The sequence below is a fragment of the Protopterus annectens genome, chromosome 2.part1 (assembly GCF_019279795.1).
Source record: "Protopterus annectens isolate FY-2018-M chromosome 2.part1, PAN1.0, whole genome shotgun sequence".
Taxonomy (NCBI): domain Eukaryota; kingdom Metazoa; phylum Chordata; order Ceratodontiformes; family Protopteridae; genus Protopterus; species Protopterus annectens.
The window spans coordinates 399916638-399943521 of NC_056729.1; positions in this window are offsets into that span (position 1 = coordinate 399916638).

A 26884-nucleotide genomic window follows, 5' to 3' on the forward strand; every position below is an offset into this window, starting at 1 on the left:
AGCCAGTTTGCAACTCACCTAGTGATTTAGGGGTTTATGCCTAGCTTAGTGAGTTTTTCTATGATTCCTGAGTAGGGAATGGTATCAAACGCATTGGCCAGATCAAGGTAGACTGTATGATTCCAGTAGTCAGTGGAATATAAATGTGTATCTGACAGTTACCACTCCAATCATATGGATTGCCAATATCTTGACACTTGCACATGCCTACACATCAATTTCATGCAGGCCTCCCAACATCTTCTCTCCAACATCCAGTGCTGATGTCATCCACTGAAAGTTGTCCTGCAGCTATGTAAAGGTCAGACTTGTGCCGCAGTGCTTGTGTAAAGTATTGAGTTCTGTAGCATATGTACATTGATAGGTAGGGGATCTGTTCTCACTGCAGTCAACTGGGATGTGTGTGTGTGTGTGTGTGTGTGTGTGTGTGTGTGTGTGTGTGTGTGTGTGTGTGTTTGTGCACTTGCTTGACATTAGAGAGAGCTTTTTACACCAGCATGCGGGATACTTCTATTATCATTTTCTCCCCACTAGACACTGCTGATGTCATCACCTATAAAGTGTTGTCTGTCACTCTTCAAATCAGACTCAAGCTGTGGAGCTTTCCTTAAATATAGAATTCTGTAGTGGGTGCACTTAGGTAGGTGTTCTGTTCTCATGGCAGTCAGCTGGTGTGTGTGTGAGTGTGTGTGTGTGTGTGTGTGTGTGTGTGTGTGTGTGTGTGTTTGAGCACTTGTGTGATTTTAAAGAGAGCATTTTACACCAGCATGTGGGACACTGCTATTACTATCGTCCTCTCACCAGACTCCGCTGATGTCATCAGCTATAGCTGATTTGCAGATGTGGAGTATTCCCATCAGGGCAGGGTCAGAGCCTGGCATGTTGGCCAGGGAATAGTCACATCATCCTATACTATACAGATTACAGTGAGAGGGCTTTCATTGTATCCACATATATCATGGCATGGTTTGCAGGTCCTGTATTTTCTTGGTGAGAAACCCCTGTTGTCTCTCCAGCTGCTACAGCTATCTGGTGAGATACAGGCAAAAGGGAGCATTATACTCTATTAGTGTTCTGAAGAGGTTTGAGTACAGTGCTGTTATATCATCCTCAGATCTGGATACAGTGCATGATGTAGCCTTTCCATACCACTGTGGACACTTGGTGGTCAAGGTTCAGATTGCTATCTACATGTGTTCCCAGGTCTTGCAAAACTGGGTTTCAGTGTAGAGGATTATTGTCAATGCTGTAATTTGCTGGGAATTCCACTTTCACCAGCAAATGAGGTGATTTGCATTATTCCATCACCTCTGTGCTGGAATAGTGCTGGGAGGCTCGTGCATGCCCCCAGCCTTGTTTCCTGGAACACACAGGCTCCAAACTCTGTGTTCGAGCCATGCCACTATGCTTACATGGAGATTAGCTCCATGTAAGCTTTATTGAATTACCCCCTTCATCAGAATACATGTTTTCTTCATTTATTGATTTTTTTTTTTCACAGGTCATTTTGGGAGAATGTTTGGTGCTGCTTTCTCAAAAAACACAAATTGCTGGAATTGGGGAGTGGGTAAAAGTATGCATTTTCCAAAGCCTTGTGTTATTAACTGATCTCACTGGAATAAATTTGATAATACAAATCAAATTCAGTTTATAAATAAATACTATTAATTCAGTCAAGAATCCTAACTGCACCATCTCTTTTAGCTAGGACAAAAAATATGCCATTTGTAAGACAATGTTTGTACCTTTTTTTGGTAAGATGTAATTTACCTTGTGTGATTTTTGTGTAAATTATTCATTTTTTTCACCTCAGGACATTTCTGATGTGTTCTCTACCTTCACCCAACTGACCCATTCATTCTATGAGAGCAAGAGTCAGGCATCCTCAAGCTAAGTGAAGAATCCTGTTGCTCATTTGCTCTTGCCCAGGTAGACCAACTTATTCTTTCCCAACAGTGAGAGGCAAGTTGTAGGCAGCAGGCCACCTTGCTGGTCTTGCACAATTGTCTGTCCCTCCCCCGGTGTAGCACACCATCCTTTGCAACCGTGTACTGAGCATCACTGTGTGCTGTTGGCCACAGAACGCATGCCTCCATATTCTTGTTCTGTTATATGCATGTGCACAAGGGCAGCTTGACCAGCTAAGCTTGTTTTCCACAGCTGCAACTCCTAAAGCCCTAGCTAGGTATCACTGAAATGGCAGGCCTGAATCATCTCCCTCCCCTAGGATTGACAAAGCAGCAGTGACTGCTCACTTCCATCCTCCATGGCCAGTTCCATCAGGTACCAGAACTGATAACTGAACTTGAGACACGTGAGCTGTAGTTGGGGTTTTGGCCTTTCATGTCACTGGATCTAGCAAGATATTTCTAAAATCTGAATAGTTTCCTATTAACTAAACAAACCTCATGAAGACATTCTACTATGATTTTTAAAGCCCTTAAATAGTGGTTCATATCTGGTACCTTCTGAGTGTGACTGCAATCATTGCTTGTACTTAGATGCTCTCCCTACTTGCCATACAAAAAAAATTGTCTGCTCCGGAACTGCTATGCAGGAATATTAAGAGTAATGGTTAAAAGTACGTGCTCAAGAATTTCATTGTATAGCTTTATTAAACTGCATCAGTGCATTAATAATACCAGTAATACAGGTATTTAAAACACTGGATCAAAGTAGAAAAGTATTTTTTTCACCATCCATAAACCTTGCATAACTTATCACTTTGAATGTAGTGAAGGATTACTATCCTAACTTCTAGTTACTAACTGCTTAATAGTCAAGCCACTGAAATCCTACACTGGCTTCAAATTAAGAAGGAAGAGGTGATTTGCAATGTGATGGAAAGTACTTAAGATTTTTAAGGTCTTTACTAGTAAACTCTGCACTAAATCCAAACCAAATCATCTAACATGCACATTTCTTTGCCCTACTCATATAAGTAGCACCTCTGGGTTACTTTTAAGGTAATAAAACTTTGGAGTGTTTCTCAGGTGATCAAATCGGGAACAATGTCATTTGAAATGCCCGGTGTCCTGCTGAACAGCTACCTTGGTGATCAAGATACAGTGGTGCCTGAGTGGGTTCAGATCTAGTTGTGAAGGATGGTCACCTTACTCGTAGTACATTTGGTGCTAACTGCATAACTGTACAGTGTGCTATTGAAGCCAGCATTTATAGAGATAAGGCAAAATGTAGAACAATACTCTAGTTGCAAAGGTTACCAATACTGCCATGTTGCAGCCAAGGAAGACAGAAAAGTTATCTTTCTAATAAAGACAGTGGGAACCCCAACAACAAACTGTGAATGACATCAAATACAAAGAAAAGCACTGCTTTGCAGTATGTTGCTTGTGGCACAATCATTCTGTGCAGATGGTTTTAGAAGACTACCAATGTCTGAGTTTGCCATTTTCATATTCTGTAAGTTTAAAAACACATCACGCTATCACTGCAATGTCATATCAATAATATAGAAAGAAATGTGCGGTGAAAGTTATTATGTAGTCATATCATCGCAGTAAGGAACGTAGACTGAATTTTAATTATGACTTGACAGAAGATTATAAAGCCTTAACCATGACAACATTGCTTACTGGTAATAAATTTATCGTTTTTGAGACAAGACAGAGATTCTTATCTCCATACTCATTTATGATTATGCATATCCAGATGTTAGTAATCAGATATAGAATGTGAGTAACCTATCAAGGAAGTGCTTAGCAAATTAGGATAATTAGAAAATGTAATGCTATTTTATTACTTCATTGGTCTCAGGATCCTGCATGGAAATTTTTAAAAAACTATGATCTCCATTTTCCAAAGCCAAAGAGTACCCAGGTATGTAGGTGGTAGCTCTCTCCCACTCTATCTGTTTCTCATGCACACACACACACACACACACACACACACACACACACACACACACACACACACACACACACACACACACACACACACACACACACACATGTGCACTTGCACGCGTGCACATATATGAATTGAAAATAGCCACTATATTTTTACACTTCTCACCGAGCTCACAGTGGTCTGTTACATAAAAAGTAAATTGAATCACCAGAGTAAATTTGCCTTTTTCTTTTGAAAACATCTTCACAAAAATGTAAGAAATGCATGCATATGATGGATTAGCACATAATATATTGCACGCATGCCACTGTGGAATTTAGTGTGACATACTATTCTAGTTAAATATTATCTGGGGTCTCCTTCAGAAGAACGAAATTGCACTTACCTGAGTTACTAAATCTCAGGATGACTTCATCAAAACCAAGGAGGAGAAGAGTTTTCAGACCCTGGTTAACTTATCACAGTCTGCATGAGGTGGAAATTGTGGTACGCTACAGGGTAGATAGAGACACACTACACAAAGACTTTTAGCTACAGGAACCTTTCTGACATCAACAGGGGACATGCTAGGGGTATCACAGGCATCAGTATCCAGGATCCTCCATCACTTCCTGAATGCTATACTTCAAAATGCCAGTGACCACATATATTTTCCCCATACTCCTGAAGGCAGGCCCACAAGTATGCAAGAGTTCTACCCTGTTATTTACTACACTGAATTACTGGGTGCCATAGATTGTACACATATATAAATCAAGCCACTACCTGGGGAACAGGGAAGGGTCTACATGACAGAACTTCCACTCAATTAACAGCCAAGTTGTGTGTAATGCTAAGGAAATCATCTTGAATGTGTGTGCTGGCAATCCAGGTAGCTACCATGACTCACGTATTTGGCACAACTCCCAGCTGTATCAGGTGTTCACTAGGGGTGATATCCCACAGGGTTATTTACTGGGGGATGCAAGTTATGCACTGGAACCATGGCTGATGACATCCATCATACGTGCACACTCACACGCTGAAGAACACCATAATGAGGCACATGCTCAAACCAGAAATATCATAGAGCATGTGCTTGGGCTGCTGAAGTCACAGTTCCAGTGTCTAGATACATCTTGGGGAGTCCTGCAGTACAATCCACATACATGCACTGAAATCTTCACTGTCTGTTCCATGCTTCACAACATCATCCTGAGAAAACAGCTTCGGCAGGTTTACTATTGAAATGTCGAACGGCACTACATCGACTGTACTATAGTCGAACACGGAAGTTCAAAAATAGTAATGTCGACGACAAAAAAACAATCCAGGAATGGTTTTAACATGGGTCGAGGTAGGTGTTCAGTATTATTCAGAACTGCAAACATCTCCCCTACCTCAACCCATGTTAAAACACAGTCCTAGATTGTTTTTTTGTCGTCGACATTACTATTTTCGAACTTCCGTGTTCGACTATAGTACAGTCGATGTAGTGCCGTTCGACATTTTAATAGTAAACCGCTTCAGCAGGATCAACAAGGGGAAAGGGCACACATCCCACCACCACTGGCAAGGTCACCACAGCCACATGCAGGTAAGGAGTCATAGGGGGACCCAGCAGCTGCTGTGGGGGCAGATAGATGTAGGCACGCTCAATATACCCTAGCACTGGCTAAGAGGCAATGCATACCGCACTCACTCACCACTTAAGGGGCTAAGACCTTCATCCTCTGCTCATACCTTTAATAACATTGATGCCAGGGCAACACTCACAACCTTTACCTACCCATGTAATGGCTGTGTACTCCTAGCATCAGACAAACTCATCCCTGAACTAAACTGTAGCAAATTCTGGATTTACAAGTCAAGTGTTGAACCCGAAGTGTTAAAACAGAATTGTATAATAATACAAATGAATGGCATATCATTGCATCGTGTTACTTGGCAATTTAAGTAAGTAAAAGGGGGGTGAATTTAACATTTGACAGCAGAGACTTATGTGAATACATGTGTCCTTGATCAGGTAATTGGCCTCAGACATCAGAATCACACATTCATACCTCTCAAAAGGACTGATGGTCACCGAATGTCCTCAGTTTGGGCTCATACTTTTGTACTGGAAAATCATCAAAGATAAAATGAGACACATTTCAGTTTCAGACTTCACAACCCTCAGAAGATTCTTAAAAATAATGATGCAAAAACTGTTTTGATTCTATCAACTGTCTAACCTTCTAAGACCAAAATATGTCAAAAGTATAATTAGCAAAACTACATCACAAACACTGATATACTAAGCAGTAAGTCAGCTATGCACACTGAGCATCAAACACAAAGCTTATGTATTCCTCAATTCAAAAGATAGAAAGCAAGGATATGGCACAGTTATCATCACTTGCACAGCAGGGGGTTGTGTGCGTGTGTGTGTGTGTGTGTGTTTGTGTGTGTGTGTGTGTGTGTGTGTGTGTGTGTGTGTGTGTGTGTGTGTGTGTGTGTGTGTGTGTGTGTGTGTGTGTTGGGGGGGCAGGATGCCTAGGGACACAAAAGGTAAGTGAGTGCATGTGAGTAAGAAAGAGAAACAGACAGACATTTGGATAAAGTAACAAATGGCCAGTGAGACAGAATGAACCTTCAGGGCTGAACTATGTAACTGTTGTGCGTGTGTGTCTATGGGGCCTCCAGGTGAAACTCATGTGTGAGTGTCTGCAAGAAGACATTCAAGCTCTGTGCTAGCTATGTCTTGGTATGTCGGACAGGTGTGAGCCTTGCATGGTAGAGGTGGCAGTTCATTGTTGGCATACCCGACCATGAGAACTGGCTCTGCCAAGAGTTGCACTGGCACACCCACTCCCATGGTAAGATGTACTGCTGCTTCCTGAACATGACTGATGTCTGCTGGATGAGCTCCCCTCACAAGGACACCTAGGCCCATGACCCAATGGCCTGCCATGTCTGGGTGCGGACAGCTCAACCCCTGGATGAAGATGTGGAAGTAGTGCCAATATGAAAGCATGATCAAGCATGGCCACATCTGCTAACATCAGAAGATGTTGCTGACCTATGCCCACATAGATGCCATCCCCCTCCCAGCAGACAATCCATTACTGACACTGCCCATTCCAATGTCTCTTTCATTCGATCCATTGAATTGGCAACATGGTGGAAGCAGTCACACATGTCAACCTGTGACATATCTACAACCCAAAGTATTTCTTTTGAGGACCTATTGAAATGTGCCTACACCTTCATGATGGCTCTAAACATACATCGAGTGGCACAGGAAGACACACCTGGATCAGGTGAAGGATGGACAGCAGGCCTCCTCTGAGCACCCCTAAAAACTCTCCTGAATGGCACCTTGCCTATACTTTGGCAATGGCCAGAGTCAACAGGCACTGAAGCCCAGTAACCACACTACCCTGATCGAGCTTCTCACCCTCCATGTGTTCAGTATCTGAGGGCTCACTGGAATGGGTTGTTGTAGGCCTACTGGTTGCGTCTGATGGAATTACAGGGGATGACTGAATGTCAACTTCAGTGTCAGATTCAACCTCTGCACCCCTTGGCTGTGCCTCTGTTTGACCACCATCATCATCAGAGTCTGCTGATACTCTGGCATCAGGTAGTAGTCGTCCTGAACTTCCACTTCAGGATGTCCTGTGATAAGAAGGAACAAACACAGGAAAAAATCAATACCTACACTACTATAGTCCAATATATGCTAACAAACTAACAGTGGTGCCACTACTACAAACAGTACAGCAATACACACAATAGTCCTGGCATCCACATCATCAACTAAATATATCTTTAAACTGCTCATACGTACTGACATAAAAATGTTGACTTACCATGTGCAGATGATTTTAAGCTCTCTATGGTGGATGGTCCTGCAAGAAGCTAAGCAAAAGGTAAGGGCACCATCATCACAATGAACAGTAACACAGGGGGGGGGGGGTTAAAACTTTTTGCCCTTTATATGTAAATTAACAATACTTTCAACAAGAACCTGAATGACACATCCACCCCAAGCCCATGTATATTCAACCAAAATGTGTTGCTAACTATATCAATCTACAACTATTCCCAAAAGAAATTTAATGTTACACAGAATTTAAAGTTTTGCTGTCAATATTTTACAACTGAGATAGGTAAGCTTATCTGTAAGCTTCTCATGGGACATACTTGTCCTCCATGAAAGAGCAGCACTAACATCAATGACATGCTATTGTGTACTTTCCATTGAGCTGTCTGGATCCCTGACAGATGACAGGAACTTCTCATTTGGTGTCAGTGGTGGCTCTGTAGCAGGCTCCCCAAGTAGCCATCTGTTCACCTGCAACTGCTCTCCTCTAGGCCGATGAAATCATGTCAGTAGCCATATGGCACACCTGATCATATGTCCTGTTCTGGCCACCTACTATGTTTACCTCAGCCACTATCAGCTGCCAAACTTGCATTCTGCCAGACATATCCCCACAACCCCTCTAGCAGAAAGTCACCATGTTGCCTAAATGCTTCCACAGTGGCTTATTCAGAGGGTCACTGAAAGGGTGGGCGATTGTGGGGATTGGGATACCTGGGTGCCATAGTCCTAGGTGACATGAAACACAAAAGAAGGATACTACACATAAGTATCATATAAATAAAAGTCCTGCTTAGGTATGACACATAAAATGTAGTAGTTCACTACTACCCACAGGATAAACATAAATCAGTCAAGTCATTCAAATATAAAAAAAGGAATTGTGTGGTTGTAACATAATTCTATCACACATAATGCAAGGTTAGAACCAAAACAAGGAGAGTAACAATAGCAAATTTTGTTTGTGCAAACTCAGAAATGCAACTCGGCTCACTCACACCCAAAACAACAGGCACATGACACAATTTGCTAACAAACTATCAGTGAAATGCTAAAAGTGCTATCAAATAAACTGTCCATGAAACATGTGAACACATTTACCAAAGAACATTACATTTTATGGAATTGCCAGTCATGTCTACCTATGGCCAGCACTCCCATACAGTTGTGTATGAGCCATCCTTGAAGCCTAATACCCCTGTGTCATTGACAATATAGGACATTTAGATTTCAGAAATAACAATAGAAGAGCCTAAGGAGAAAACCAGTGGTAACATTAACACTTGTGATGACAGTTAATAGGGTTGTGCTTCTGAGAAAGTAATATGCCCTGACAAACATGCCTATGCCATCAGTACACTTTTAAGAAATGCATACAGATAAAAGTAGCATTTACTAGTATATATATATATATATATATATATATATATATATATATATATATATAGATATATATATATATAGATATGTATATATAAACAGATTTATCTTGCTGATATTTCAGAATATTCAGTATATAGCTGAAATATATAAGCATACCATATCAAGATCAGTAGTCTTCTGTGCAGATAAATCCCAAAGTACTATCTTCTTTTGTGTTATCCACATAAACAAATCACCTCACCTTCAGGTGCTGTAGCTACACAGTTCCCTTTTTATAGTGTAGATTCAGAGCTGTAAGGACACTGAAGATGCAAATGAGGTGCAAACTCATTAGAATTGATAAATCCCAAATACTTGGCTCCATGTTGCAGTTGTAAACATAGTGCAGGCACTCCCTTGGTGTTTGTTGCTAATAGATTGCAACTGTGAATGATTACTGTTACGAAAAATCAAAACACAACAGGAATTCAGACTCCCTTACATCTAGTGGGTGCGTCAGCCAGGTTAGACTTACAAAGTACAGAAGCAATTATGTCAAGGTTTTACATTAAAGTAAGCAGCACATATTTCACAGTTTCTTTTCAGTAATGTACAACATCCCCTTCATTTCCTGCCAACTGCATATTATTGCCATTTAATTTCCTCACACATTTTAATGACAATGATACAGAATACCTTACAGACTGTATGTCTCAGATTACTGATCAGATAAGACAAAATGAACAACAAACGCAGATATATAAGACAGAACTGTGTGTATGCAAGCAAAATACATAAATGGTTGTGTGATAACTCAGTGCAGTGCATCTGAAATTAATACATGTATAAACAACTGTGATATGTTTTGTTAGTACTGTTGGTGATGTTGCAGTTGGTTGTATACATAATGGTTTTTATTCTCTGCTGCAAAGCTGTGTGGCAAAGAGGAATAAGACACCCTTACTCTGTTTTGAAGGTTCATTGGCATGAGAGTTGAAACCCAGACCTGTGAAAAAATATTTCATGTCTACGAACTTAAATGTTGCAGTGTTGTTTATTTAATAGATTTCTTAATTTCTCCTAATTTTCCCTTTTTTTAATGCCAGTGTTTCCACAGTGCATGGCTTATGGCAAACAAGGGAAATGGAGAAACACAATGAATGCCATGCTTACCAGTGCTTATCTCATTTGTGTGACATTTAGCAGTGCACAAGACATAATACCTGTAGATAGGATATAGACAGTCTAAAGGTCAAAAAAGATACATTGTTGCAGTTTTTGCTTTCCATTGCACAATGTCACTAAGCGTCATTGTGCAGTGGTTAGCAAGCTTCCACAACACATGCAGCCATCGAACACCTGCAGACAGGAAGAAGACAGTCAAACATTTCAGATCTAATACATTCTATTAATTCTGTTGGGCATCACAAATACATGGTTAATGGTATTGAGTGGCAGTTAGCACACAGAACTAAAGAATGAATAGGGAATTATGCAACTGTTATTTAACCATTCCTATGGCAACAGGTGTAAGTGTAGGGCTATAATAAAAATGGTCCTGGGTTCTAATAGAAGAAGTGCAACATATTTTTACTGCGGTGACAGTTCAGTTTATTAATAATGAACATCTACAGGTGTAAGTGTAGGACTACCATACACATGCTCCTGGGATCTAATACAGGAAATTCCAGACATTTTTACTGTTGTTCCAATTCACGTTATATTAAATATCACTTATAACACTTTATACATAATTATAAATATTGGAGCTGATATGAATTATATTTATGAGGGATAAGACACCCTTACTATGTTATGAATGTTCAGATGGATGACTGACAGTATACTATCTGCAAGGTTTCTATAAGTGTAATACTGCTATCTGGACATGGATGGCCTTCATACTTAAATAGGACATAAACACAAATGAATGTATATACAAGGACCATATCGGACTGCACACATACATGGTTAACACCTCAGTCTTTCATCTCTATTTATAAATGATTCATGACTATGTCTAAGAAGTACTTTTGTGCAAAGATGGAAAATCAATGCTGTGTAAGAAAATGTTTTATTCCTTATGCATTGGTTTGAATCCCAAATTGTAAAGATCAATTTTAGCAGTGTATAAAGCCAAGCATGTGTCAGGTCAGGGCATTCATGCTCCCAGTGCATGTCAACAAAGTTAAATCACCTAGCACTTACAGCAGCAGACACCCCTCAAACTAACAAGTGTCAGATTAACCTTCCAGCTTCAAAAATTATTTTCCTCTCTGTTTGGCACTATTGTTGTCCACTAAATATATTGCAAATGCAGTTGGCATCATTTCTTGGGTTTTCCCACTACTAGGAAATGCGATAACAGGAATTGGTGGGAAATCATCATTTGTTATGGTTATTGCTTTGGGATTAGACATGTTTGGTGTTAGAGGGTAAGTGCCAATTTAGCGTGCAGAGGTGGGGTGTTCAGGAGTCCAGAATATTTATTGGACTCCTGGTAAAATGCCACAGACAAAGGCTTCTGCAAGGGGACTAGTCTGGCTCCCAGTATACATCTGAGGCTTAGAATAGTCTGGCCAAGGCTGTTTCCAATGTAACTGGCATCTTACATGCTGGAGAACAGTGTAGGCACCACTTCAATGACCTAAAAAAGGCGCAGGAGGGATACACTCAACCAGTGGTTGAATGATTTTAAAACATATTGATATCCCACAGTTGTGTAAGTATGCCAGTAAAGAGAATTTGTAATACACAGAAAGCTAAATATAGGCAAGACTGGTATGCATAATGTTCTTCTTTTCTTTTCTTTTCTTTTCTTTTTTTTCTTTTCTTTTCTTTTCTTTTCACAGCTAATCCTGAAATGGTGGTGAATAGATATGCTTATGATGATCATCTAGAGAGACTGAGGGAAGCAAGTGGAATGCATGCAGCACAAGAGCAGTATTATTGTAGCTTTAAAAGCTAAAGAAAAACTGTTTTTGTTTTCTATACAGTAGTAGCAAAGTAATCATGTATATCTTAACTGTAACACCAAGTATGCATGCGTAAGTCTGTAGTGCAAACCAATGTTAGGAGTAAGGTGTAAGCTGTATTCAGAGGTTTTGGGTTCAAATAACACAAGTAACAACTATACATTGCTGCAATTCTTTAATAATAATGCATATAAAAATATATACAACTGGCATAAATGCCCTGCTTTTAACTGCAATCTGTATAATTGGACCAAGCATATGTGCAATATATGCACATTGCAATGATTACTTTCAGCAATCCATAATTATAGTTTGTCATTGTTAAGAAGTATACTTAAATGCAATACTTAAGATAAAATAATTGTATAATTGTGATAATGCATTGTATGTCAGATATGATGGTACTAATTGTATCTATTTTTTTCTCTCACCCCAATCCTTATCTCTTTTTTATGTTCTTTTATGTGTTATCAAAATGTCTCCATGTCATCCATCTGCAACAGATCTCTAAATGCTTCACAGCACAGTGTTTTAGGCTAGCCCTGGTGGGTCAGCTTGCCCCTGTCCCACTGGCTCCAGCACTGATACCCAGCACATCTGGGACCCAAGCTGGTAATACTGTCTCTGCTCCTCATTCACCACCTGCATGCTCAGGTAGCACTGCCCCAGCTGCTGCTGTGGTACTCTTGGGGAGTACTGGCAGATATGGGAATTTTATCACCTACCAGGAGATGCCAGGGTAGGTGCATAGGGTCATGCTCCACACCTTTGATGTATGCCTATGCCAGATGGAGAGGCTGCTCTACCTCATGGTCTGTAGGAAGAGAAGATGGTAAGCACTCTAGCAGCCAGTGGAGTAAGGGGACAGTGATGACAGGCTTGTGTGTGAGGACTAGATCCTCACAGTCCCCATTTTTGATGGGCATGAGCTTGTGTTGCCCCCTTCCTCACCAGAATCATGGTGTCCCCCAACCTTTTGTGTCCTTGACCATCCCTGTGTCTTGTCTTGTTTGTACTGTTTGTTTTAATTTGCTTCCTCACTTACCCAAATTTCCTGATTCAGAAATACCAATGTCCGTTACGTACCATTCCTCTCTTACTGAAGTAAAAAAAAATGGGCACCTGTCCCACAAAAAATACCTTCCCATACATAGCTCTCCATTTCACAGATGCATCTTCTTGACACACTTGATTTGGTCCAATTGGCTATACAACATGATTACAGTCCAAATTCAGCTAATATTCTATACTGTTGAAATGGATAGCTATAGTTCTTTCCTACCTCCTTCCTGCACATTCCAATGGAGCTCTTCACTTTGTGATCTCTATGTCTGGGCACAGTTTGGTATTGCTTACGAATGCCAAGAGATGTGAATGGCTCTTTCTTGGTGCGATTACCTCCGAGCAATGCTGCTTAAACACACTGCACTACATCAACACACAATAACACATGGTGAAGGTAGTATAAAGTATAATTTTATTGCATTATCACTACTTATTTAAAGGTATGACATACACCAGGATTCAAACCCTATATCATCTGGTCTCAGAAAAAAAATTGTCAATGCATTTAATCCTGGTGCAATGGAGTAAGCTAAGCAGCAAGTGTGTTTCAATATTAACTCTCATAATTTTAGCAATGAGCCTCATGTTTGCTCACTGCTTAACTATTCACAGATGGGAAAAGCATTAGAAATGTGTATATAGCATATGCAAACACTTTGCCAACCTTCACACAAACCTGATGCTTGGTGATGCACTATGCAAAGTGGACAATAGCATTTATTACTTTTGTTATTGTCCATTTAGTGTTCATCACATGAAACTACATGTCGAAACTGAAAAAAGAATGAAGGACCTATCTAAGAAAATGTCACATATTTATAATGCAGCCATCTGTTACTTCCCGCATACATTGCAACCCTGACCTCTCAGTATATGTTCACAAATATATCACCTGCACTACATAAATTAATAAATGTGTTGCACACCATGCACATCTATAAAATGACAATACACATTCAGATTTCCCAATACATTTAGTAAGGTGGCCACCTGTTTGCATATAGTTTGTAAAGCTGTCTCTTAAAGTATACCTGCACACTGGAACATAACTACCAAATACTACACATTGCACACTCATCAATCTGGTAATATGCAGGACTTGAAATATCTTGATAGCTGAAGATGCCTACACATCCATTTCATGCAGACTTCCCAGCATCTTCTCTGCAACATCCAGTGCTGATGTCATCCACTATAAGTTATTCTGCAGCCTTGTAAAAGTCAGACTTGTGCTGTGACACTTTTGTAAAGTACTGAATACTGTAGTCTGTGTACTTAGATAGGTAGAGGTTCTGTTCTCACTGCAGTCAACTGGGAGGTGTGTGTGTGTGTGTGTGTGTGTGTGTGTGTGTGTGTGTGTGTGCATGTGTGTGCGTGTGCGTGTGTGTGTGTGTGTGTGTGTGTATGTGTGTGTGTGTGTGTGTGTGTGTGTGTCTATTTAGTTTATAGGTTCATAGGTGTATATTAGGCTAATGGCCCTGGATCTTTTACAAGCCTAGCCCATAGGATTACCCTGGCATCATGCTACCCGACCTTAGTTCCCAGTGCTTCTGTTGAATAGAGCCACTGGAGTGATCCCTGGGGTGAATTTTCTATTCCCCATCCACTCATCAAGATTTCTCTTGAAGAGGGCCAGTGAGGTGCTTTGCTTTGACATGTTTGGGAAGTCTATTCCATAGCATGGACAGTCTCTGGGTTATGAACCTGTCCTTCAAGCATGTTCTGTTGATTGTGTTAATGAGTTTGAGGTCTTTGGAGTGTGTGGTGTGGAGGGATTGGGATTTCTTTAGATGTAGCATTTCTGACAGAGCTGGGACAGACATGGCTTTGTAAGTCTAGCAGAGATTGCCTCTAAGTAGGCGATATGAGACAGAGCATAGTTGGAATTTTTTGAGTCTGTCCATATAGGACAAATGTTTAAGGCCTAGGATCCTCTTTGTGAGGTACTTTTGCAGCCTCTTCAGTTGTTGCAGATGTCTAGTGAGGTACATGCCAAATGGGGCATTGTACTTGATGATTGGCCTAATGAGGGAAGAGTAAAGGGAGACAATGACCTCTTTCTTCCTGGATGCAAAACCCTTAGTAATGAGATGTGCCACATAGAAGGACTTTCTGACCACAGTGGCAATGTGGTGGTCAAAAGAGAGGTTGCTGTCAACCTGTGTTCTCAGATGTCTTTTAATGCCTTCTGCATTCAGTGGACTACCATCAATGTGGTAATTCTTGGGAACCGGGTTTTTTCCAAAGGGGATGATGACACATTTTTTTGGCATTGATCTTAAGGCCATGGTTCTGACACCAGTCGTTGGTCTCAGTGAGGCCTCACTGTAGGATGTCAACATCACTTGGGGAGTTAATAATAACTCCCAACTTGCAATCGTCTGCAAATTTTGTCAGCCAAAGTCCCTTCATGTTGGCCTGGACTTCAGAGAAGTAGATACCAAACAGGAGAGGACACAGGACTGAACCCTGTGGGACTTCATTCATGGCTGGTCGGCAGTCTGACTTAGAGTCAGCTACTTTCACACTGTGAGTTCTATCTGTGAGCCAGTTTGCAACCCACCTAGTGATTTAGGGGGTTATGCCTAGCTTAGTGAGTTTTTCTATTATTCCTGAGTGGGGAATGGTATCAAAGACATTGGCCAGATCAAGGTAATCTGTATGATTCCAGTAGTCAGTGGAATATAAATGTGTATCTGACAGTTACCACTCCAATCATATGGATTGCCAATATTTTGATACTTGCACATGCATACACATCAATTTCATGCAGGCCACCCAACATCTTCTCTCCAACATCCAGTGCTGATGTCATCCACTATAAGTTGTCCTGCAGCTATGTAAAAGTCAGACTTGTGCCTCAGTGCTTGTGTAAAGTATTTAGCTCTGTAGCATGTGTACATTGATAGGTAGGGGATCTGTTCTCACTGCAGTGAACTGGTGTGTGTGTGTGTGTGTGTGTGTGTGTGTGTGTGTGTGTGTGTGTGTGTTTGTGCACTTGCGTGATATTAGAGAGAGCATTTTACAACAGCATATGGGACACTGCTATTATTATCTTCCTCTCACCAGACTCTACTGATGTCATCAGCTATAGCTGTTTTGCAAATGTGGAGTATTCCCTTCAGGGCAGGGTCAGAGCCTGGCCTGCTGGCCAGGGAAAAGTCACCTCATCCTATACTATACAGATTACAGTGACAGGGCTTTTATTGTATCCACATACATCACAGCATGGTTTGCAGGTCCTGTATTTTCTTGGTGAGAAACCCCTGTTGTCTCTCCAGCTGCTACAGCTGTCTGGTGAGGTACATACAAAAGGGAGCATTATACTCTATTAGTTTTCTGAAGAGGTTTGAGTACAGTGCTGTTATATCATCCTCACATCTGGATACAGTGCATGATGTAGCCTTTCCATACCACTGTGGACACTTGGTGGTCAAGGTTCAGATTGCTCTCTACATGTGTTCCCAGGTCTTGCACCACTGGGTTTCAGTGTAGAGGATTATTGTCAATGCTGTAATTTGCTGGGAATTCCACTTTTCTGAAGGCCAAAATAATGACACATTTTGCATTTATTTGTAGTCCATGTGGCTTTGGCACCAATCATTTGTCTGTGTTATCCACTGCTGTAGTATAACATCATACTGCACCCAATATGCAAGAATCAGCAAACGTGGTAAGCCAAAGGCTATATACTTTAGCCTGGACTGTCAAGAAATAGATTCCACACTGAGGTATTCACTCAGCGCTGTCAGATGTGTGTACAAACATGTGCATCACCAAGTGGGTACACCACTGGATCACATGTGTGGCATCTAAATATGTTGAAATGTGTGAAATGACCTATATCTCTGGTCCAATGATCAGGTCCACACATCAGGGCTGTCTGATAGGCCCTTTTTCTTACTATTATTTAAGTCACAGGCATCAAGAATGACATACACAGCCCTGTGTCCAAACAGCTGTCTGGAGGACTACAGATTGTGGGCAATCATTGACTCCTACTGTGATATTAGTATAATATAGACAGTATCAATACACACCAAAGATTGCTGCCACAGCCATAACAACACATTAGATGTAACAAAATCATGGGGGGGATTTTTTATGTTATAAATAAAAAATACACAACCCAAGGATAATGTAAACATCACACCCTATAAGCAGACCAGTTGGTATGTGACCTGTGCCCTGGAGTATATGGCATGTGGAAAGTCCACCAGCATATGGCCACAGTGGTGACTACTCCCCTGTATGTAACACAACCTCTCAGTATGTGCAGGACATCCACATCAAAGGCCATAATACCTCCATAGGTCACAGCCATCATCACACCAATAACTGAGTACAATGCATCCTTTTTCTTGTACCTCCCTACACATCTTCCAATGATGTGTAACTGAAGTGTATCACCTTTGCCACAGTGAGCGATCACACATCTTATTCGTCATACCTAGGTATTCTTTTTATTGCATAAATATTCCTGTCTGATGGTGTGGAACCCCCAGCAAGGTGATATACCAGATGCATGTATGATACATGTTCCAGTGATGCACACAGTACATATATAGTTGTTTGACAACATTGATGGCATGTGTTGAAACATTAGTGACAATGTAGATTGTGCCATATATATCTGCCATGCACACCAGTCAGCTAGCCTGTATTGATCATAATATCACATACAGGTATAACAATGTCCCTCCTAACACCTCCAGCAGATGTTACAGTGTTAGATCAATGTGCTTGATTACCCTCATAGATTGTTGACATGTCACAATAGTTGTATAAGTGTGTTCATGCAGAACCATCTATGATCACTCAGAATCACATATGTTGTGTCAGAGACATGGGATTACTGGTGGTATTATTCTGATATTGTCCATGATTGTGTGTACTTCTTTTACTGTTGTCCTTGAGTCTGTAACTGTGTCTCACTTGTTGGAAATGTCTGTTGACATTAAGGTCATATTCAGCGCAATCAGATTGCACAGCATCACAATACGCAACCAACCTCTATTGTATATAATATCCCTAATAGATGGCCTCTCCATTGTTCATGTCAGGATGCTTATATCACAAAGATGTCTTCTCCATTGTTATGTCACCTTGTCTGACAGTCACATAATATGCAGTCCGTACTGTACCATGCTATGTGATTACTTTTCCTTCTTTAACTGTCTTCCATTTACATGTCCTTATCTGCTATACATTATGATGTTTTACCTGTCCTCTTTCCTTGTGTTCATTCCTACAATTCATCTGTGTGTCCCTATTCAATACACACATTTCTCCTGACTGTTTATTTTACATGGCAGTCCATGTACCCTTCCAGATCATTTACACAACTTTGGTAGAGAATGACTGGAATGAGATTACACACTGCTCTGCACTGTATACACTATCCTGCACTATGTTTGGACCATATACATTGCTATGTGATAAACCCTGGTAATCATTGTGGCATTCCATGTAATCCCACTAAGCTAATGTGCTCTAAGGTAAACAAGTGTGCTATCTATGTTGCATCCACGCTTGTTTAAGTTTAAACATGGCGCACACCATGAATATGTAATCACTGCTGCTGCTCAGTATGCAAACACGTAAACTCCATGCAGGCTTCGCGTGAAGTCTACATGGAATTTATTAACTCCTGCTGTTTAATTATACTTAATTTATTCCACACTTTGCACTTATAAGTGATTCCAGACTTTATAAAAAGCATCACAGGCTACTACTGCTGTTTCATAGGGTCTATGACTTTATATGATTTTGCTTATATACATTTTTATGTTATTAATCTTGATTTTTCAATAGATATGTTTTTAATTACAACTTTTTAGCCACAGACACAAACTTTTTCTTGACTTTCACATGCATTTTGTTTTTGTATTCTTTAGTTTAGGTTTTTAGAAGCATTCTGGCTTTAAACCTATGATTACTTTTTTACCATTTTAACCTATTGTATCACTCAACTAACTATGTATGTTAATTATGGCAGTTATTCAAGTGTTGCTTAAACCTAATGTATTATGGTTCTGATGTCTTGAATTAGAAGACAAAAATGCTGTGTTCTTTTGTGTGAGGCATTAAACTGTTTTACTTGCTTGTGCTTTATGGATTCTACTAAAGTATCTATATATTCCAGTGGAGCATCTGTTTCCTCAGTGTGTTCCAGCACGCTGTTTTGTTTTTTTTTGGTCTTGTAAGTGTGCACAGCTACTGCCTGTTTTCAGGCAGGTATCATTTATTTGGTAGGTGTGGAAGAGTTCCTATTTATTAGACAGGCCGGTGCCACATTCTTTGATAGTAGGCTTTAAACCATAATCCTTTTTTTCAAGATAGGCCCTCTTGGAGAATTCAGGTGTCTTCTGAAGCATACCTCTCATCTGTCCAGATTTTTCCAGTGTGCATATTTTTGCCTCATATTTTTGGCCTGTTCCTCATAAAATGTGTGCTTTTTTGGAAAATCATTGAGTACTGAAGTCACTAAATGCATGCTAAAATAAAAACAGTTATTCTGGCAACTTTCTAAGTTTACAAGAGCAATTTTTAAAAATTCTCCCCAATTTTGGTCCTTTGCCCCCCCCCCCCCATTACTTTTAATTTTATACAGATTTCTTGCACTTACAGGTTGAAGAGTATGAGATGATGATAGATTCAAGTGGACAATCATACTTGAAAGCAGGGAGTGTGTGATAGCTTGCAATCATCCTTGAAAACTTGCTATACTCCCTGAACTTGGTCAGCCAGAGGACTTTGTCACGTTTGACATTGGAGACGTAATTCCAAAATAGAGCCCTGAGGTACACAAATGGTGATGTCTCTAGGAGGATAGTGTGCCATTAACTCTAATAGATAGATGTCTATCTACGAACCATTTAGACAGGTATTTATAATGAGTGTAAACAATGTATCAGTGATGCTAAATTGATGTAGGTTCTATATTTGGAGTTAACCTCATCTAGTGCATCTGTGACTCTTTTAAAGAAGTCAGATAAGTTTAATTGGCATGATTTACCTTTTACATAGCAAAGTTGGTGAGTGTCTAGAGAGTATAGTTCCTATTTCCTTACTGAAGCACATGATAATGCATTCCATCACCTTGAAGATTATGCTGGTGATGTGGCTAGGCCTACAGTTGCAAGGGTCACTGGCAGGACCTCCTACATCAGGTCTGTGGTAGGGCCTAACTTGTGGAAGAGAATTATTACAGCTGTTCTCCAGGCTTCTGGTGTGTATTAAATAGAGAAGCTTTTGTTGACACGTTTAAGGAAGTCTAATAGCAGGTGTTTTATGCAGAGCGGGAAACAGCCCAGTATGTTATTTGGCTCAATAATGGTGGTATGTGTGGTCATGAAGACCACTTTTAGTAACTCCTCAGACGTGATTACCCGTGAGGAGGAAGGGTATGAACTGTATGCTTTGTACTGGGAAATTTGTAGGTTGCAGAGCAGAAGAGGGAGAATGGAGCAGAATTTGTCTCTGAGCATATTAAATATACCCTTAAGGTATGACTGGGTGATGTCACTAAAGATAAGCTTGGTGCAATGAAGGACATTATTTCTGATATTCTTTACATATTAAAAAAATGTTTTGTCATTATCTTTTGTCGATGCATCAACCTTTTACTTCATAATTAGAGCTACAGGATTTGTTATTGTTCTTGAGTGTTAACATTTTTAAAGTTGATTTGTAATGATGTTTTAGTCTATTCTTTAGGGCTATGTGTTTTTTTCTTTTAATGTAGCAATCATTTACAGCTGAGCTCCACCAGAAGGCTATGTTTTTAAATTTAATAATTTTTTTTTTGTTAATAGGAGCATGAGAGTCTATGCAAGGGTTGAGACTGGAATATGAACTTTGGAATCATATTTGCTATAGAGTTATTAGGGTCTAGGAGACTGTTCAACAGTTTCGTGTTATCATAAAGCACAAATAAATAGGCTTTGGAAAAGTCTCTAAAAAGGTTGAATTGATCAGTGATGTTAATTTTAAAAATTTATAGAACTTATAGAAAACCTGAATAGATCAGTCATGATGAATAAAACACTGTGGCAATCTGATCTGATCAGAGAGGGCATGACAATGGGTGAGGACCAGACAGGGACAGTGTTCATAAATACAGGATAGAGTATGTTGACATCTCTAGTGGGGAAGAGTGCTATTTGATTATGGGAGTGTTTAATGGATGAAATCAAGGAAGATTTGAATATTTTTTGTGTGTTGTGAATATTTCTCAGGTTTAGTGAACTTATTTCCAAGGAATCTTGATATTGCAGGAATTCTTACTTCTGTTGTACAACAGTTGTTACTGCACTTGAGCTCAAAGCCACTTTGATCTACATTGGAAGGATTAATTTTGCACTCTGGTGGGAGCAGAGAGCTAAATTCAGCCCATCCAATGTGGGAACTACTGGTTGATAGCTTTTTGTGTTTTTATCTGATTGGCCTGAGCATTTAAACTTATCAAACTCTTTCATCCTGCTCATATAAAAGCCTTGCATTTACACATTAAACATGGTTCCCATGTTTACACATGAGCAAACCTTTCCAGTTTAAAATCCACTCTAGGAAATGCTCTCCATAGTTTCCCACTGTTCACAGCTGCCCAAAGAGCTTCCAGTTTGCGCAGAGGGCTGTACCACTGCAAGTCATCTAATAGTATACTACTAAACGCTCTCATTTTGCAGTTTAAGTGACTCTCCCTTATTCCTTCCCATCAAGAAATTGTTTCCTTGCCTTACATAGCATAGGCTAGATTCAGACCTGCTGAATCTAGATTGTTTAATTTCACTGTGTTCTTAGACCAGCTTTTTTAGATTAAGACGGCCTCCCTGCACTCTTGTGGCAGAAGTGTGTAAATTAGGACCTATCTGAGTTGGGGATTGTTGGAGAAAAGTTCAGTCTGGGGTTTTCCCATTGGTAGTTGTGTTAAAACTGTTTACATTTGCCTGTATACAAGCTTCTCATTTGTGCGGGTTTGTGCTCAGTTTACCAGAGCTGCTCAATGTTTGGCAACTTTAGCCAGAGGTCTGGAGTGCATCTGCATTGAAATCCAAGTCATCCACCAAAAAAAAAAAAAAAAAAAAAAAAAAGAAAAATAAGCATATTTTATGCAGGCACTTAACTATATTAACTGTATTTAATTGAATTACTGCTTCATTGTATGGGGTTTGTGACTGCTTTTTCTTCTGCACTTTGAAATTGTGTTTCATTGCCTTATATAACATAGGCTAGATTCAAACCTGCTAAATGTAGCTGTTTGGTATCACTGTGCTCTTAAATCAGCCATCTTACATTGAGTGCCTCTCTGCACTCTTGTGGCAGAGGTGTGTAGGTCAGGGCCCACCTGAGTTGGGGATTGCTGGAGAAAGGTTCAGTTTGGGGATTTCCCATTGGTAGTTGTGTTAAAACTGTTTAAATGTGCCTGTATATAAGCCTTATGTTTGCATGAGTATGCATGCAGTTTACTAGAGCTGCTCAACATTTGAAAACTTGAGCCAGAGGTCTGGAGTGCATCTGCAATGAAATCCAAGCCATCCACTAAAAAAAAAAAAAAAAAAAAAAAGTATATTTTAAGTCAGCACCAGGGACGTCGGGACGCATACGCACTGTACTGATTTCAGCACAACTTATGTAGAAGGGGGGGGTAGCATTTTAAATTTTCTTTTTTTCCCGCTTTACTGACGATGACGTCAGCGCGCTTTAGGCAGCCAGTCGGAATGGAGCTCACCGCACATGTGCGCTTTAGGCAGCCAGTCGGAATGGAGCTCCATGCTTTCCGAGCGGGAGGAGGATTCGTTATGTTGGTCCGAGTGGTTATGTTGGTCTCACTTCATGGGAATGGAGCTCCAAATGCTTTCCGAGCGGGAGGAGGATTCCCGAGCTGGTCTCACTTCATGGAGGGTTGGTGAGTAATATGATGAAGTGTGTGTTGGTCCGAGCTGGTCTCACTTCATGGTGTGTGTGTGTGTGTTTTTTAGGAACTCAGTTTCACTTGACTAAATGTAACTATTTTGACATCAACAGTACCAAATGGGGCACTATTCCTCAACTAACAAAATACTTGCTTATTATTGTGGTGGGCACTAATGAAGTGTGATGCAAACAGAGGTAGAAATTAAGTAATTTTGGGGGGAAATACTTTACGATCAAGAGCTGTACCTCCAACAAGACCTATTTATGTTACAATATAGATTTAGGCCCCTTGTTCTTGTAATTGCATTGCTACCAATCTTGCAGATATGCAATAGATCAAGTAGGACTGGGTTATTTGCATCTTTATAACCCAGGCATAGAAGACCCCACAGGAATCTATAGGAGACAGAAAAGGGATATGGGGTTTGTAAATGCTCTGATTATCACAGGAAACCCATGACTTGATATTTTATTGGTGAGCCATTGCAGAGGCTTTTCATGTTGGTTTACATGTGTGGACAGGTGTATACTGAAGGGTGCATTATATTCTAGTGTGGACCTGATGAAACCTGACTAGAAGAGCATGATGACCACATTAGAAAAGATGCCACTTATAATCAGTTATGTCAGACAGAAGGCTTTTATAATGACAGTGAATATTTGGTGGTCAGAGAATAGATTGTTATCCATGAAGGTGTCTAGGTCTGTAATAGTGGTGCCTATGTTAAGAGGGAAGTTATTTACATGCAGGTGCGTGAGTTCCTGTTTGCCAAACTGTATGATAATACATTTTTTGGAATTCAGCTTTATGTCATGATGCTGACACCAAGAGTTTCTTCAAGTTATACTCACTTGGAGGATCTGAGTGTCTTCAAAAGATTTTAATAAGAGCTCCAATCATGTAGTCTTCCATAAAACTGATTACCCAGAAGCTTTTAATATCATGCCATGCTGGACATCATAGAAGTGGATGCCAGAGCCCTGGGGTACACCACTTCTTGCAAGTCTCTTGTAAGGGTATTGTGCCATTAGTGCTAACAGAACATAATCTGTCAGTGAGCCATTTGGTAAGTCAGATGATTAGATATGGATTTATACTGAGTTTTATCAGTTTTCAATAATGGCAGAGTAGGGTATAATGTTAAAAGGATTAGCTTATCCTGACATCCCAGCCCCAAGTGCCCTACATCCACCCTTGGTCTACTGGTCATCTTCTTATCCACCTGGACTACTCTGGTATTGCTGGGGCCAGTCATAGATCCTAAGGCAACCTATGGGTTCAGCCATCTGTACTTCCAACACCTGAGTTTTTTCTTTTAATATACAGTACTTACTCCATTTCTGTACCCCCATCCTCTACATTTGAGGGTAACTCCCTCTTTGGACTATGTCTCTCCTTTGGGAGTGTTATTGATGAGCACTGCCTCACACAGGATATGCACACCCATCCCTCCTTCACTCCCTGCTACTTTGTAAGTTGTCCAAGCCACTAATCAAACCCTGATCAACTGGGCAGTACTCAGAAGTAACATTTATCTAAAGCTAGGTATTTGTCTATTCAAAGCAATGAACTAGACCAAATAACTATATAACCTTAACAGGTATAAATCTGGTTCCATTCTGTTTATAGTGCTTTGTAAGATTCATGCTGTAGATTGCAATTGAAGTGAGAGAGCTAATAAGAGTAAAATACTAATCCTTTGGATTTACTGATACTGCAGACTAGTTACTGACAAGCTACTTAAAGATAACTAAAAGCTGTCACTGGAGCTCTGAGAGATCAGAATCACCAACTTAAACACATTTACTTATCCACAGTCCTTGACAGGATGTTAGACATTATCTGTTAAATGAGACATAACTGGAAGACAGTTGGAGTCAGCCCACTCAGGAACCCCCTCCTTTAGCTGTTATTTTTTGGTGGAGCCTCTTTTGTCAATACTACAGAATTTTTGTCTTGTGACGGGACACTTCTGTGTGTTTAAAAGTCTATATCTCATAATTTATGATTAATTAATTTAAACAGCATGAATCTGAATAACACTAGAGGTTTTACGTGTCACAACTATGTATTTAAGATTGAAAAACATTTTAAAGATGCAGACACTGGATTAAATCTGATGTATTTGTTTTGCATTATAGTTACCACTGCTGGAAATTGTGTACTGGGACTCCTGAGTTCAGACATATGAATCTGATGACTGAGATTTCTAGAAAATAAGAACTCCTGTCACAACTGATTATAGATGAAATTCCACACACTTAAGATATGTGCTAAGAGAAATATATTTTCTGACGATACTTTGCATTACATTCTCCAAAGAATACGCCTGCGTAGGAAGTAATCCCAGTATACCAGCTGTCTTCACCTTTAAGTTAAATGATAACAAGAAGCTAACATTTGTTCTGGCTTAAGCAGTGCACCCCATCCCTAATCTTCTACAGTAAATCCCCCCCCACTGAGTGATTAGTATTAATGACCAGTATGGTGGGTCTGATGCTGTTTGTCCTCTGTGGCTGATTACCATTTTTTGGGCATGTTCCAGTAACATAATACCAATTGCAGATTTTTGCCTCATATTTGATCTGATCAATATCTGTATGTATCTGTGGTTTTTAAATATACTGCAATGCTTGGAATTTGATGGTGCAGTGGTAGCAACGTAGCATTGATGCCTCACAGCTGTAGGTTCTTGGGTTTGGTTCTTGGCTGGGGTGCCTTCTTTGTGTGTGTGGGGGGGTCTGTATCTTCTCCCTGTGTTTGTGTGGGTTTGCTTTTGTGTCCTCCCATGTTACAAAGACATGTCTGCATTATTTTTTCCTGGGCCTCTGCTGAGAATTGTGTTTTTTTTTGTTCCAAGTCAGACTGTCCTGATTAACAAATTGACAGGCATTTAAATTTCAGACTTCAGGTTTCTGAATGTTTACTTCCTTACATATTTGATGGTGCAGTGGCAGTATTGTTGCCTCACAGCTGTAGGTTTTCTGGTTTGATTCTTAGCTGGGGTGCCTTCTGTGTGGAGTCTGCATCTTATCCCTGTGTTTGTGACATAGTAAAACAACTTTTTATTCTAGCAATAAATATATACTAACACAACCTTTTTATAGCAATTTTTTAAGTTTATGACTATTTGAAATTTGTCCTTATTTTTGGGACTGTAATACCCTGTTATTGGCTTTGTCCAGGTTTTTTGTGCTAAGGTTGACAGCTATGGCAAGAACTGAATTCACTGAATATGTTTGAGGGCTGTATTCCCTCATTACTGGGTTTGTCCAGGTGTTTTGTGCTAAGAGGTTGACAGCTATGGTGAGAACTGAATTCATTAAATGATAGCCATTTAAGTTTCAGTCTTCCTCTCTTTCACAAAGCAGGTGATTTGGCATAGTGGTATGTTGTTCTGACTATTTTGCACAGTGACATTGGCAGTAAAATGTATGATGGTAACACAGCATTTTATTCTAGCAGCTTTCCAAGATTATACAAGCAATGTTTAATGTGTTCCTGTTTTTTGCCCTTTTGACCCACCCCGATAAATTTGGCTTTTTCCAGACTTCTTGTGCTGCGAAGTTGAGATGTAGTTGAGTATTGCGTAGATTTTACAAGGAACTGAGAGCTGCAGGGAAGAGAAGTTTAGTGCTGATTATGCTAAGTCGGCTCACATTGCTAGTAGCACAAAATGTTGTGTACTTGCTTTTAATGCAGAAGGTTGTTGGTTCTACTCCCATAAGGGGTGAATACTGCTGTACTGAAAGTTAAGACACTAACTATGAGCCTGTTATCAGTTTGCCATCCATTTTCTATTGCAATATTACTAGCTTATTAATGTAATTTAGGCAATTTATTCCT